Source organism: Nothobranchius furzeri, chromosome 9 (genome assembly GCF_043380555.1).
Source record: "Nothobranchius furzeri strain GRZ-AD chromosome 9, NfurGRZ-RIMD1, whole genome shotgun sequence".
NCBI classification, from domain to species: Eukaryota; Metazoa; Chordata; class Actinopteri; order Cyprinodontiformes; family Nothobranchiidae; genus Nothobranchius; species Nothobranchius furzeri.
Genome location: NC_091749.1, coordinates 39,324,830 through 39,337,365, shown reverse-complemented (window position 1 = coordinate 39,337,365; position 12,536 = coordinate 39,324,830).

The window sequence follows — 12,536 nt, the reverse complement described above, 5'->3', positions numbered from 1 at the left end:
AAATGAAATGTTTTGATTAATCTGTGCTTAAATTACTGAAGTTGAAATTAATATTATTATTACATTGAAAAATTTATAAGCATGAAATGTCATATATGACTCATATTAAATCAGTGCACTGACTGGACAAGACACATTCACCATATCTCCATGACGCAAGTTAAAATTAACGTCACTGCACATAGATATGGCCTTTATTAAAACAGCATCACTTCCTGAGTGATTCAGTTGAGCCCAACTTTGACTGGCCATCAGAGGAATTCTCTGCTCCCATTGCATCTTTTGACAAGCTGTCAAAACCTGTTGCACACTACAGCTGACCACAAACAGTTCCTGCAGAATAAAGCTAAACCAGCTCCGACTCCTTAAGAGTCCTTCCATAGACGCAAAATGAGTCCACCTGTTTGTCGTGACCTGGAGACGACTCTGGACTGACCTGGTCGTACTGCAATTTCTCTACGGACTTCAGTACCATGGGGTCCACGGACTCCCCGACATCTCAGATCCAAAAGAGAGTGTCCGATAAGGGTACGTAGACTCGACAGATTGCGTCTGATGTGGTTTCATAAACCATTAATTATAGTTTATAGCAGACCAAATTTAATCCCACTCAGAACTCAGTTTCTCCAGATACGAAGGTTCTGATAACATTACATTCACACATCATCACACCTCACATTCCATCCACTTAAATTCATTCATCACATAAAGTGTTTCCTAATGTTCATGTTTTTAATTGTTTAGAAAATAAATTTCTTACTTTTTATAAACTTGACTCTCTCTGAATTGATATGACGTGTCTTACAATCCCTGAATAAACAAAGAATTCTAAATCATCTGGTTAAATATTCAAAGACCAATCAGATTGGATTTCCATATTTATATAGAAATTCACATCTTATTGGTCAAATGTAGTGTAGCATATTGAGCTTAAAAAGCACCCAAATTAAATATGTATGTTAACCCTACAAATGACAACTTTTAGATACCATGCAAATCTCAAACAGCAAACTGTTCAGCTACTTCCCACTCTCTCAAAATGTCAAAACATGACAGATCTGAGGTAACTTTTTTGAAGTGTTTTTGTTTGTTTGGCACAACTGGTCCAAACTAAATTAAAGGTGTTGAAATATTTTGCTAAGATAATGCCCAATAGGAGATATGTAATGTGACCTAAAATGTTTTAGTTAATCTTATCTTATTAAAAGGGGGGCCGATATATCGGTATCATTTTTCATGCATTTATTTTAATTGAGATTTAAACTTCATTAGTATATCTGTTTCTGTAGTCGTTCCACCTCTCCCATCGGCGGGCGGTGCGTTCCACCCCTGGGCCTTCAGTGATTTCCTATTCAGTCCAATCTAATTTAATACACCTTAAAATACCATCAATAGGACATCACAGCTGGAGAAACCTCTCTCTCTCACTCCCCCCCCCCCCCCCCCCCCCCCCCACACACACACACCCAGTGGCTGGTCAATACACGTAATTTCCGGAGCCTTTAAAATAAAACTCGCATTCCCAATTGAGAGTAGGGAGCTAAGACCACAGATACTGTCAAATCTCAAAAACGAAAAACGGGTTTAAGAGATGAGACAATAAAATAAATAAGTAAAGCAAACACATTATTTGCATTTGTTTTGGAGAAAATGGCACCGCGAAACAACTGAACATGTTGGCGCAGCTGCGCACACCATGTTGTCTACAATACAAATTGCATAGAAACAGAACACTGAATAATTTCATTTAGACATTTTATTTCATTACCATTTATTGATTATTAACAAAATAAAATGACAAAACATAAAAAAATACTAATAAAATGTTTCTACTCACCAACATAAATGTCCAGCATGGATCTCCTCCTCTCCTGCTCATTTGAAAATAAAATCCATCCTTCTTTCTTTCCTCAGGAAAACCTCAATGGCTCTGTACAGTTTATCTGTGCGCTTCAGGTCCATAGGTCCTTTTCTATGGACATGGAGGCTAATGCTGAAAGACTTGTCTTTCCGGTCGTGTTTCTGGTGTACGTTTTAATGCGCTTTAATGCTACAAAATACATCTGATGCGAGCAACAGGCGTTCCCAGCAGAATAACCTGCAGCGGTTCTCTGAAGCTGTTAGCCATGGGTACCGTTCATAGTTGCTTGCCTGAAAATGACGAACAAATCCTTTCCCCTGCTGGTACAAGCCAGCTAGCATTGGAGTCGGACGACCTGTTCTCACAAGATCCATTTTTTCTTGAAAGATCCATCTTGAAAATGGTGTGGCAAGTAAATCTGCAACCAAGTCTGTCCCTTCTCCTCTTTCAGCCATCATGTGTTCAAAAATACACCGATAGCTGCCTATAGGTACAAATCTCTGTGTTTAGTTTTGATATTTTGCTTAATGTCGCTAGAAAAGTTCTAACTACTGCTTATCCAATCACAGGATGCGTTCATGTCAACTTTTGCGTGAGGCCAGCTAGCTGGCCTGGGCCACGCTGTCTCGTGAGCTGATTGGCTATCACAACCGGATGGTCTCTGTTCACTTACAGCGGACAGTGGGCTTCTCGATTGATTCTGAAGGCCTAGGGGCAGACTTAATCTGCCTGAAAACACAAGCTAGCTTAAATCTGATTGGATAACACCCAGCCTTGGTATTTTAACACTGGAAGCATCGCAGCTAAGTGGGTATAATAGGATATAAAGAAAATAGATCAGTAAACATTTTTTTTATTTAAAAATATTTACCAAAGAAAAAAAAATACATTTACGCTTTTGAGTAAGTTTAGGAAGAGAAGGCTTTGCTGGCCCTGACTGCCCACCACTGACCTCTCCAGTAGGATTAGTGTTTTCACCATAACTGAATGTTTTTAATCATGTTGTTAGGGTTTTTATATTTCACTTCTCTTAAATGTTCTTTTTAAGTGATCATATGTTAATCATATGTTGTGAAGTAGAAGTAAGCCACAGAGTTCTTCCCTCTTCTCTCTTGGCTCTGTGGTATGTGGCCTGATGTTTATCTGTAGGGGGTTGGGAATGCTCTGCTTGGCAACAGGAAAGCTAGCAGCCCACCCTGGAACTTGAGACTTCCTTTTTAGAAGGTCCCGCCTTAGATAGAAGCAACAGTGTTATTGGTTAAGTGTGGACAGTGGGGTTGTTCTTTGTCCTTGTTTCCCTGTGTTTCAATAAAACCAGCTGGAGAGAGAGGACACGCCAGAGAGTTAATTGGAACAGGGCCTAAACAGGTTCTGAGCCTCTCTCTCTCCGCTGCCTCTCGCATCGTATAAAACCTACTGACTTTTGTCCTGTGTGGTTCATTTCAGGATATAAAAATACCCAACACATGGACATGTTTTGTTTTGGAAGAGGCTAATGCCAATTTAATTCCATCCATTCTCCTACAGTTATCCTAGGGTGGGTCACGGGTCAGTAGACAATGCAGAAAGGCTCAGACTTATCTCTCCCCAGCCACTTGGGCCAGCTCCTCCGGGGGAATCCCAAGTTGTTACTTGGCCGGCCGAGGGGAGAAGTCCGTCCAGTGTGTCCTGCGTCTCCCTTGAAGTCTCCTGCCAGATTAATGTGCCCAGAAAATCTCACCAGGGAGGTATCCAGGAGGCATCCTAATCAGATGCCCGATCCATGCACCTTAACTGGCTCATCTCCACGTGGAGGAGCAGCGAGTCTACTCCAAGTCCCTCCTAATGACCAAGCTTCTCACCCTATCTCTAAGGAAGAGCCCAGTCACCCTGCGAAGAGAAGTCATGTTGGCTGCTTCTATCCACAATCTCATTATTTGAGTCACTACCCAAAGCTCATGACAGTAGGTTAGGGTTGGAATGTAGATTTACTAACATTGACTAAAGCTAGATTGGTAAATTGAGAGTTTCACCTTCGAGTTCAGCTCTCTGTTCACCAAAACAGACCTGTAAAATGCCTGCATCACTGCAGACGCAGCACAAATCCAGTTATCAATCTCACGCTCTATCTTTTCATCACTCCTGAACAAGACCCCGAGATACTGAAACTCCTCCACATGAGGTAGGACCTCATATCTGACCTGGATGAGCCTTTTCCAACTCAAGACCATGGTTTTGGATTGAGAGGAGTTCTCCATTTTAATTCATTTTTGTTCAACAATTATAAATCAGAAATTAAAAATACATTAAAATATTTTCATTTCATCCTCTGTGGGTGGTCTCATCCTTCCAAGCGCGGGTTCTCTACCAGAGGCCTGGGAGCTTGAGGGTTCTGCAGTATCTTAGCTGTTCTTAGAACTGCACTTTTGTAGACTGAGATGTCTGATGATGTTCCTGGGATCTGCTGTAGCCACCCCACCAGCTCTCTCTCTCTCTCTCTCTCTCTCTCTCTCTCTCTCTCTCTCTCTCTCTCTCTCTCTCTCTCTCTCTCTCTCTCTCTCCCCTTTTCTATTTTTCCTACTCAGAAAAATTTCCAACATTTTTCCACTTAAATAAAAACATTTCCAAAGGATCCCAAACTCTGAGTGGTAGTGTGTGAATACGGGCTGCAGCCTGGGCATGAAGAATCACTTTTCAAAGTCTAACTTGAAACACTTGATCATTATGGTATAGCTACAGGGGTGCGTTTGTAACTGGAAATGGAAAGATGCTGTTGTCAAGATCTGTTCAGCTAGGTCACAGCAAGATTGAAAATAAGACAAATGTGGCAGGAAGAAACTAACTTCAGAGCAAAATAAAGTGATGGGCAAGAGCCTGTGGGGATGTGTCCATTTGCCTGCTGTTATGCTTTTATTCTGTGGTTTTGACTCCTGCTGAAGATGTGGGAAAATATCAAACAACTGTAGTAGCAGCTGGGTTAAAAAATACATTAAAGCACGCAGTGTGATTCAACTATAGTAAAAACTATGGCTTCAGTGGCTTCACTTGGCCAAAAACAAAATGATTTACAATCATTATGTCTCTTTTAAGAAAGTTGTGCATTTGTCTGCTGTAATGAGATCAGAGGGGTATGCATGGTATCCATATATACTGCCAAAGTCTTGAAGCAACACAGTTTGTGTTTGTATTATGAAGAAGGCAAAGAATAAGATAGAGAGGGTTATAATGCACCGCCATCTGGACAGGGGTGTCAAAATGCAATGGAGTGTGATGGAAAGCTCCATCCAGTTACCTCTGGGATTAGCAATAGAGAGGCAAAGTTCTCATTAACATCAAAGCTAATCAGATGCTGAAACATGACTCTTTAGTGACCCGTGGCTGTGTATCAATATCTTCTGTTGTAATGAGAAACGAGGATTGAACAGGCCGAGCAGCAGAAGGGTGAAGCTTACTAGGAATCCTGCTAAGATGCAGAGCTGCATCATTCTGAAATGCATGCATACACACACACACACACACACACACACGTGCGCGCACACACACACACACACACACACACACACACACTTGCTAACATATTCACCCTTCAGCACAAACTTCTCTGTAATTCAGAATGATTTTTCTCTTTGAAGATGCTGAATGTAATTTGTATAAAAAAGGGGAAATTTTCAGTTACTGCAGTGCAGCCTGAAATGTACGTTAAGAGAATTTCACTCATTAAAAAGAAATGCTAAATATTTTTAGTTCTCAGTGACTACTCTACTGTATATACTTATATGCTCCACCACCTCCATTACCCATGGTGTCCCACAAGGTTCTGTTCTGGGGCCTCTGCTCTTCCTCATCTATCTGCTTCCTCTTCAGCACATCCTGAGCTCCTTCAAAGGAATCTCCTACCATCTTTATGCAGATTACATCCAACTGTACATCTCCTTTAAGCCCCATGAGATGTCTAAGCTGCAGCTGTTACACACCTGCTTAGACTCTATCAAAACCTGGATGGCTGGGAGTTTTCTACAGCTGAATGAAGATAAGACTGAGATCCTCATCTGTGCCCCAGACAAGCTGGTTCCCAAAGTCAGAGACTCTCTTGGTCAGCTTGCTTCTCACACCTAACCTTCCGTCAGGAATCTTGGCGTGACCTTTGACCCAGCTCTCACCCTGGATTCTCATGTCAGTTCTCTTGTTCGCTCTTCCTTCTTCCATCTCAGGAACATTGCTAAGCTGAGTCCCATTCTGTCCCGCTCTGAACTTGAGACAGTTATCCACACCTTCATCTCCTCACGCTTAGACTACTGTAACTCTCTTTTCATGTGTCTGAGCAGAACCTCCCTGAACCGTCTACAGGTGGTTCAGAATGCCTGTGCTCTGTTTCTGACCAAGTCCTCCAAACACACCCACATCAACCCGCTTCTCCTCCAGCTTCACTGGCTGCCAGTCAACTTCAGGGTTCATTTCAAGATCCTGGTTCTGGTCTATAGGGCCTTACATGGACAAGCACCATCTTACATTGGTGATCTTCTTACTCCCTACACCCCCAGCAGGTCCCTGAGGTCCAGTGATCAAAGCCTACTGGTTGTGCAGCACCAGGCTAAAGACCAAAGGTGACTGATCATTTGGTGCTGTGGCCCCCAGACTCTGGAACTCTCTCCCCCTGAGCCTGAGATTAGTGGACTCAGTGGTCTCCTTTAAAAAGCATCTGAAAACTCACTTGTTCAAGCTGGCTTTTGTATGACCTTCTTCACCACTCTCTCTTTATTCTGCTCTCCCCACCTATTCCACCTTCCTCAGGATCCACTGACTTCCCGCTTTCCTATTGACTCTCTCTCTCTTTCTTAACCTTTTTTAATCACAATTGTCTCTATTTTACTAATTTTAAATATATTTTAACCATTTCCTAAATTATTTTTTAATATTTTTTGTTTTTGTGAAGCGCCTCGTGATTTTTGTCTTGAGAGGCGCTATAGAAATGATATTTTCTTCTTCTTCTACTTAGTCTTTTTTTATTACTTATTGTGTATGTCGCCTTTCATAAGGCTCTAGAATAAAAAAAAAAGAAAAAGAAAAACCAGCTAGCTCATGTGGTGCTTGATCAACCTCAACTTTTGACTGCTGCATGCAGGCACAATGGCATGAACTACATAATAAAACAAAGATAATACGTTGTGCACACAATCACATAGGACCCACTGACACAAGAATACACATTCACTCAGTGATGTAACGTGAGGAAATATGGGTTTTCTGTCACAATGGTGGTGTTGGACGCAGCTGGGTCAAAGCTGGGTCATTGAGAACTTTCACCCACAGATTAAGACCTGAACGCCAGCGAGTCTGGGAGGAAACCATAACATCAGCCACCTGCAGTCTACCAGAAGATGTGTTTCCATGAGTTGTACCCAGACCAAGTCAGAACATAAAGTTTAAACTTCTTTTTCTTGATTTTAATGTTAAAGTAACCATTATCATTTTGCTCATTATAAATGTGTTTAATCAAATGAATGACTATTATGCTTTGGGGTAATTATAAGAGATTTAATGAATCCATTCTTAAATAATGTTGAGAATGTTTGGTGTTTGGTACTGACCTTCACACACACTCAAGCACACAAACATTCACACACACCCACACACATCTTCCCACAGTAAACTCCAGACACATTTGATGACGCACACGTTTGCTTTGAGAAGAGAAAGGTTTTTGGTAAGTTTCAGTTTTATGATTTCAGTTCGTGTTGGACAACGAAAGAGAGTGGACCTGAAAACCAAAGGGGGGGGGGCAGAGCCGGCTGGCTCGTTTCTCCCCCCTTTCACGCTGTTCCTGCCAAGCCAGGCAGAATAGCTGAATCGCGACTTCTAACTCAGACTCATTACCGAGTCTTTTGATTACTGAGTGAATTAACTTAAGAAAGCGCATCGACAAAACGCTCTACCATCCACGTGTACCGAGGGCAACTCTGGACCGGTTCGCGGCGCATCTTTGTCTTCTTTGCCAGCCAAGGTGCCCTGGATGAAACATCCTAAGGTGACGTCCCGGGTCCAACAGAGGGTCCGATTTTCGGTGAGGCAAAACACGACAGATAGCGTTTTGATGCATATTTTCCAACTAAGCCTAAGTTTATTCAAACCATCACTTTTCACTCAGACTCCTGTTTCTTCCTGAAGCAAAATCACCTCATGTTCAATTCTCACCACACTTTGCACCCACACGCATCCATAATCACATCATATCACTCTCACAACTCACAACATTCTCAATCTTCATAAATTCACCAGAAGGTCTATTTGAGCAAGAACAGCATATCAACTGTTAAAGATTGTCCCACAAAGTTGCCAATGTTGATGTCATTTCCTGTTTGTCAATTTCAAAATCATTAGTTTAATTTGAAGAATTAAAACTTTTAATTGTCAAACTGGTTTTCTCATGGAACTGAAACACAGACACTCAGATATTATCGTCAGTTTATCGATGAAAACAACCTTTGAGTCTTCTTAACAATAAAACTGAGTAAAGACAGTTTCTCCTTATAGTATGACCAGCCAGCCAGTTTTACAGTATGGCTGAGCAACCAAGTTTTTCTTTACAGTGATATGCAAATAACAACAGTTCACCATAAAACCAAACAAAGGAATGCAAGGAACTGAAGGAAGGCCTATCGTAACTGCATATGCAGATTTTTAAAATGAACTTTCTCAGAAAACTTTTAAAAGACAAGTTTGGCAGTTTTGCTAGATTTTATCACCCCCTACTGCCCGTTATTAATTATCTGTGGACTAAGCAAATGTGAAACTAATCTCCTCACTGAGCATTTGTCTTTTTAACACCTTAATCTAACAGCTGAAATGCCTCCCCAACCATCCTTACCCCAATGGACGTAATTTTTTTTTTTGGGGGGGGGGGGGGGGGCATGTCCCCCCACTTTTTTCAAAATCAAGTTTTTACCCCTGCACTTTTTACCATCCAAAAACAATATTACGCTATTTTAAAATGACACTGGTTGAGCTCTAGGACCAAGCGGAAAACAACCATTTGTGTTGAAGCCTGTTTGCCATTAGAACATACTGTAAAGTTACCCCCCCCCCCCTCCACACACACACACACACACACACACACACACACACACACACACACACACACACACTTCTAAAGTGAAAATTACGTCCATGCTTACCCCAGCTGCACAATTAAAGCATCAGTGGCGCGGAACGGTTTACTCACGACAATCACTGCACTCAAGTGCACACCGGGAGAGTCTCAGCAGCAAAGTGGCTTTTCTGTCGTGCTCCTCATTCGACTTGTGAGATCCTGGTTTGAAACTTCAAAGGTCACGGTTTGTTTATGCAATCTGCCATTAAACCAAAAAGAAGGAAATCAAGTTGGTGCGGCATGCCGCTTCTGGGACGTGTCTAAATATTGTCGCATCACGGCTGGTTTGTGGCACTCCATAGATTACAATAGATTCTATTTGAAGTAGTGACGTTCCGCTGCCATTCCTCGCCGCTGATGCTTCCAGTGTGCAGTAGGGGTTAGTGTCTACATAAGTGATTCATCACCAAATCAGCTGTGTTCATTATCTAAAACATGCAGGAATCATGCTGGAACCAGAATGCAGTGCCAGGCATGTAAGCTACATTTTTTTCATCAAGTGTAAGAGGTGCCGGATTGGCACTTTTAAGTTGCAAATGCGGTAAGAAGGTAAAATCATTTACCAGCAAAGAATGTTTGAACAGAGAATGAGTGGTTGTGACCTAAAAGGAACTGTAGTCTTTAAGAAACAAAATCTAGAACCAAATAAAAGAATTGCATATGGTTGTTCACACTGATCCAGGTTCTGTTTGAGGTTTATTCCTGTTAAAAGGAGTTTTCCTCTCCACTGTCGCCACATGCTTGCATAGTATGAAGATTGCTGTAGGCTCTGACACAGCAAGTCAGTGACTTGATGTAATCTGTTAAGTTTTCTAACATGGGAAACTTTTAACTAATTGGAATAATTAACAAACTCAAATGGAATGTTTACATTGTGAACTGCCTTGAAACGACTCTTGTTGTGATTTGGCGCTATATAAATAAACTGAATTGAGTATTAGTGTTTACAGTGTAAAATCAGGGAATGATCTTAACATACAAATAATAGATTTTATATTTGATGTTCAAAACTTAGTGTCTGATTTAGTTTGAAAATCAGATCCGGAAGGTCATAAAAAATCTGTGTTTACAAGATTGAATAGGAAAGTAACATAACTGATTTTATTTGGTAAAAATGAGAAAAAATAAGATTTTTTTTTCTGAGAAGAGCAAGGGAGCTGGAGCACTCAGCTTTGTAATGTTTATTAAGTGCAAATACAAAACTACATACAAATGTTTCAGCTCTGGACACGCCTGGGTACTTAGTCACGTCAATTATATTCCAGAGACTGGCTGTGAAGAAAATTAGTCTCTTTGGTCTACTCCAAAATAAGAGGAGCTAATGATCAAATGACAGCTACCTAAACCCAAGAAGTTGACATACAACATGACAAAACATGACAAAAGTAGTTTGTAAGCAAGCAGAATATATAAAGATATATAAATTTTATCAAACAAAAGCACCTGTATATAATTGATGTGACCAAATATCCGGATGTAACTGTGACAAAGACGTGTTTGGTGTCCATATATTAGTGTGTTATTTTTTAATTTATTTGTACCTGTTCAACATTACTCACCTGTTCTCCAGCTCCCTTGTTCATTTCATTTCATTGTCATCCAGCAGTCAGCACACTGGCAGAGTGTGCAAATTTGTTTACTTCGTCATTTGATGCTTTAAGCAAAATTATTATAAAACAATTTTAAAGTGGGTGAAAGTTGGCTGTGTTTACCACTAATTACATGACAGATGCTGAACTTGGCTTTATTCATTTGTAAAACTCCACTTCTTTTTATCTTGAGCTCACCGTTGTTAAAAAAAAAGGAAGAGAGTCAAATCCCTTTGGCATTTGTTATTTAATTGTTAATGCTAAGCATAAGGTTATGTTACTTGTGTTTCTTGTTGGCTTCAACTCATCTTGTTAACATGGGTCCCAGGGTACATTTAGTTACAGTGCTGCATGATTCATCAGTGGAGTCAGGGTCAGGCAATATATGCTCTGCCTTTCTCAGGCGTGAAACCAAACACTTAAGATCTTTGTCAGGAGACTGCCAAAGTAGTTGACACTAATCAGACTCCTCAGGAATTCTTGAATCACAAAGCAAAAGTTTTTTTTTTATTTTTTAATTAATGGATCACGGTTTGTAAAGCATCCAGGTTGGGATTGCAATAAATATGAGTGAAAATGTTCCACTTAGAAGGCAGAATTTTACATTTGTATGTGTTTTGGCATTTAAACTGGCATATTTCATCCCTTGAAATTAAGCAACTTTAGTTTTTTTAAATTGTATTTCCCTCCTATTTTCTGTGCATTTAGTTTTTCTCAATTACTATAACACTAAAATCCATTGACTGAAGAAAGTTCTCAGTTGCTTGAACTCATTAAGCTAACTGTTGAGCCTGTTGTCAAAACCTTAAACAATTTCACACGGTTTAGCAAAACTCTAAACGCATTCTCATTCTTAAAACACACTCTAATGTACATCATGTCATCCATAACGGTAAACACAAGTGGCACACATTTACCCATCACAAAAGCACAAATGTCATTGATTGAACACAATCAGTCAAAATAGATTTAACTTGTTTCAAATGATGTGACCACCAATATAAGCAAGTTCAGAGAGCAAACAGGTTGTTGAAGGTGGGAATGAGAAAGTGTGACAATGGATAGAAGAATTCATGTGAGGACAAGGACGGGTGCGTATGCAAGGCGGGGGATGAGGAGGAGGGCAAGAAAGAGAAAGAGGACGAGGAAGAGCAAGACAAAGAGTGGAAATACCCAATGAGATTTGAGCAACAATCAAAGACCATGTTGTTGTCCATGGGCTGACAATGAGGGAAGCAGGACTTAGAGTGCAACCCAATTTGAGCCTCAGGAGGGAAAATATTGCATGTGATGTTGATGAAGTGCTGTGGCCTGACCCAGCCCACAGACAAGAAGATGATTACATGTTTAGTCCTTTGATGTTTTTCATTTTATGTATTTTTTTCACTGTCATTGAACACTGCAGCACAATGGACTGCAGGCTGTATATGGTACAATAAACAGATTGTATGGCCCTGAACATCGTGCTTTCTATTTGTTGGTGTATTGTTTACTGAGTGCTTGATGGTGTATGTAATTTTGAGTAATGTTTTTATGATTTGAGAGTAGTGTTTGTTTTGAGCACAGCTAAAACTTTTTTGAGGCGAAAGTTTGATTTTGCAAGAGGAATGAGAGGTTTTGTAAATCGTGCTTGAAGCTGAGGTTTTGTGTTTAATGTTTTGAGAAAAGGAAGCAAGGTTTCAGGAATTGCGCTTTAGCAATTGAGAAAAACTAATTTGAACTATTAGAAAAATTAAACACATCTGTTTCTCCCACCAACTCACTCAACAAAATGTCTTGCTCCTTTACTTACTTTCAGCCAACTGGTATTCTGCACACTTAGGAGAAGTCGAGAACAGCCGTCCCCACTGATGACCGTCAGCTCACCTGGTGCTTTCACCAGAAAGCAAAAACGACACAACATGTAAAAAACCAACAAAGATGGAATGAGTTGGAGGAAAAATAGATCTGGAGGCACTGG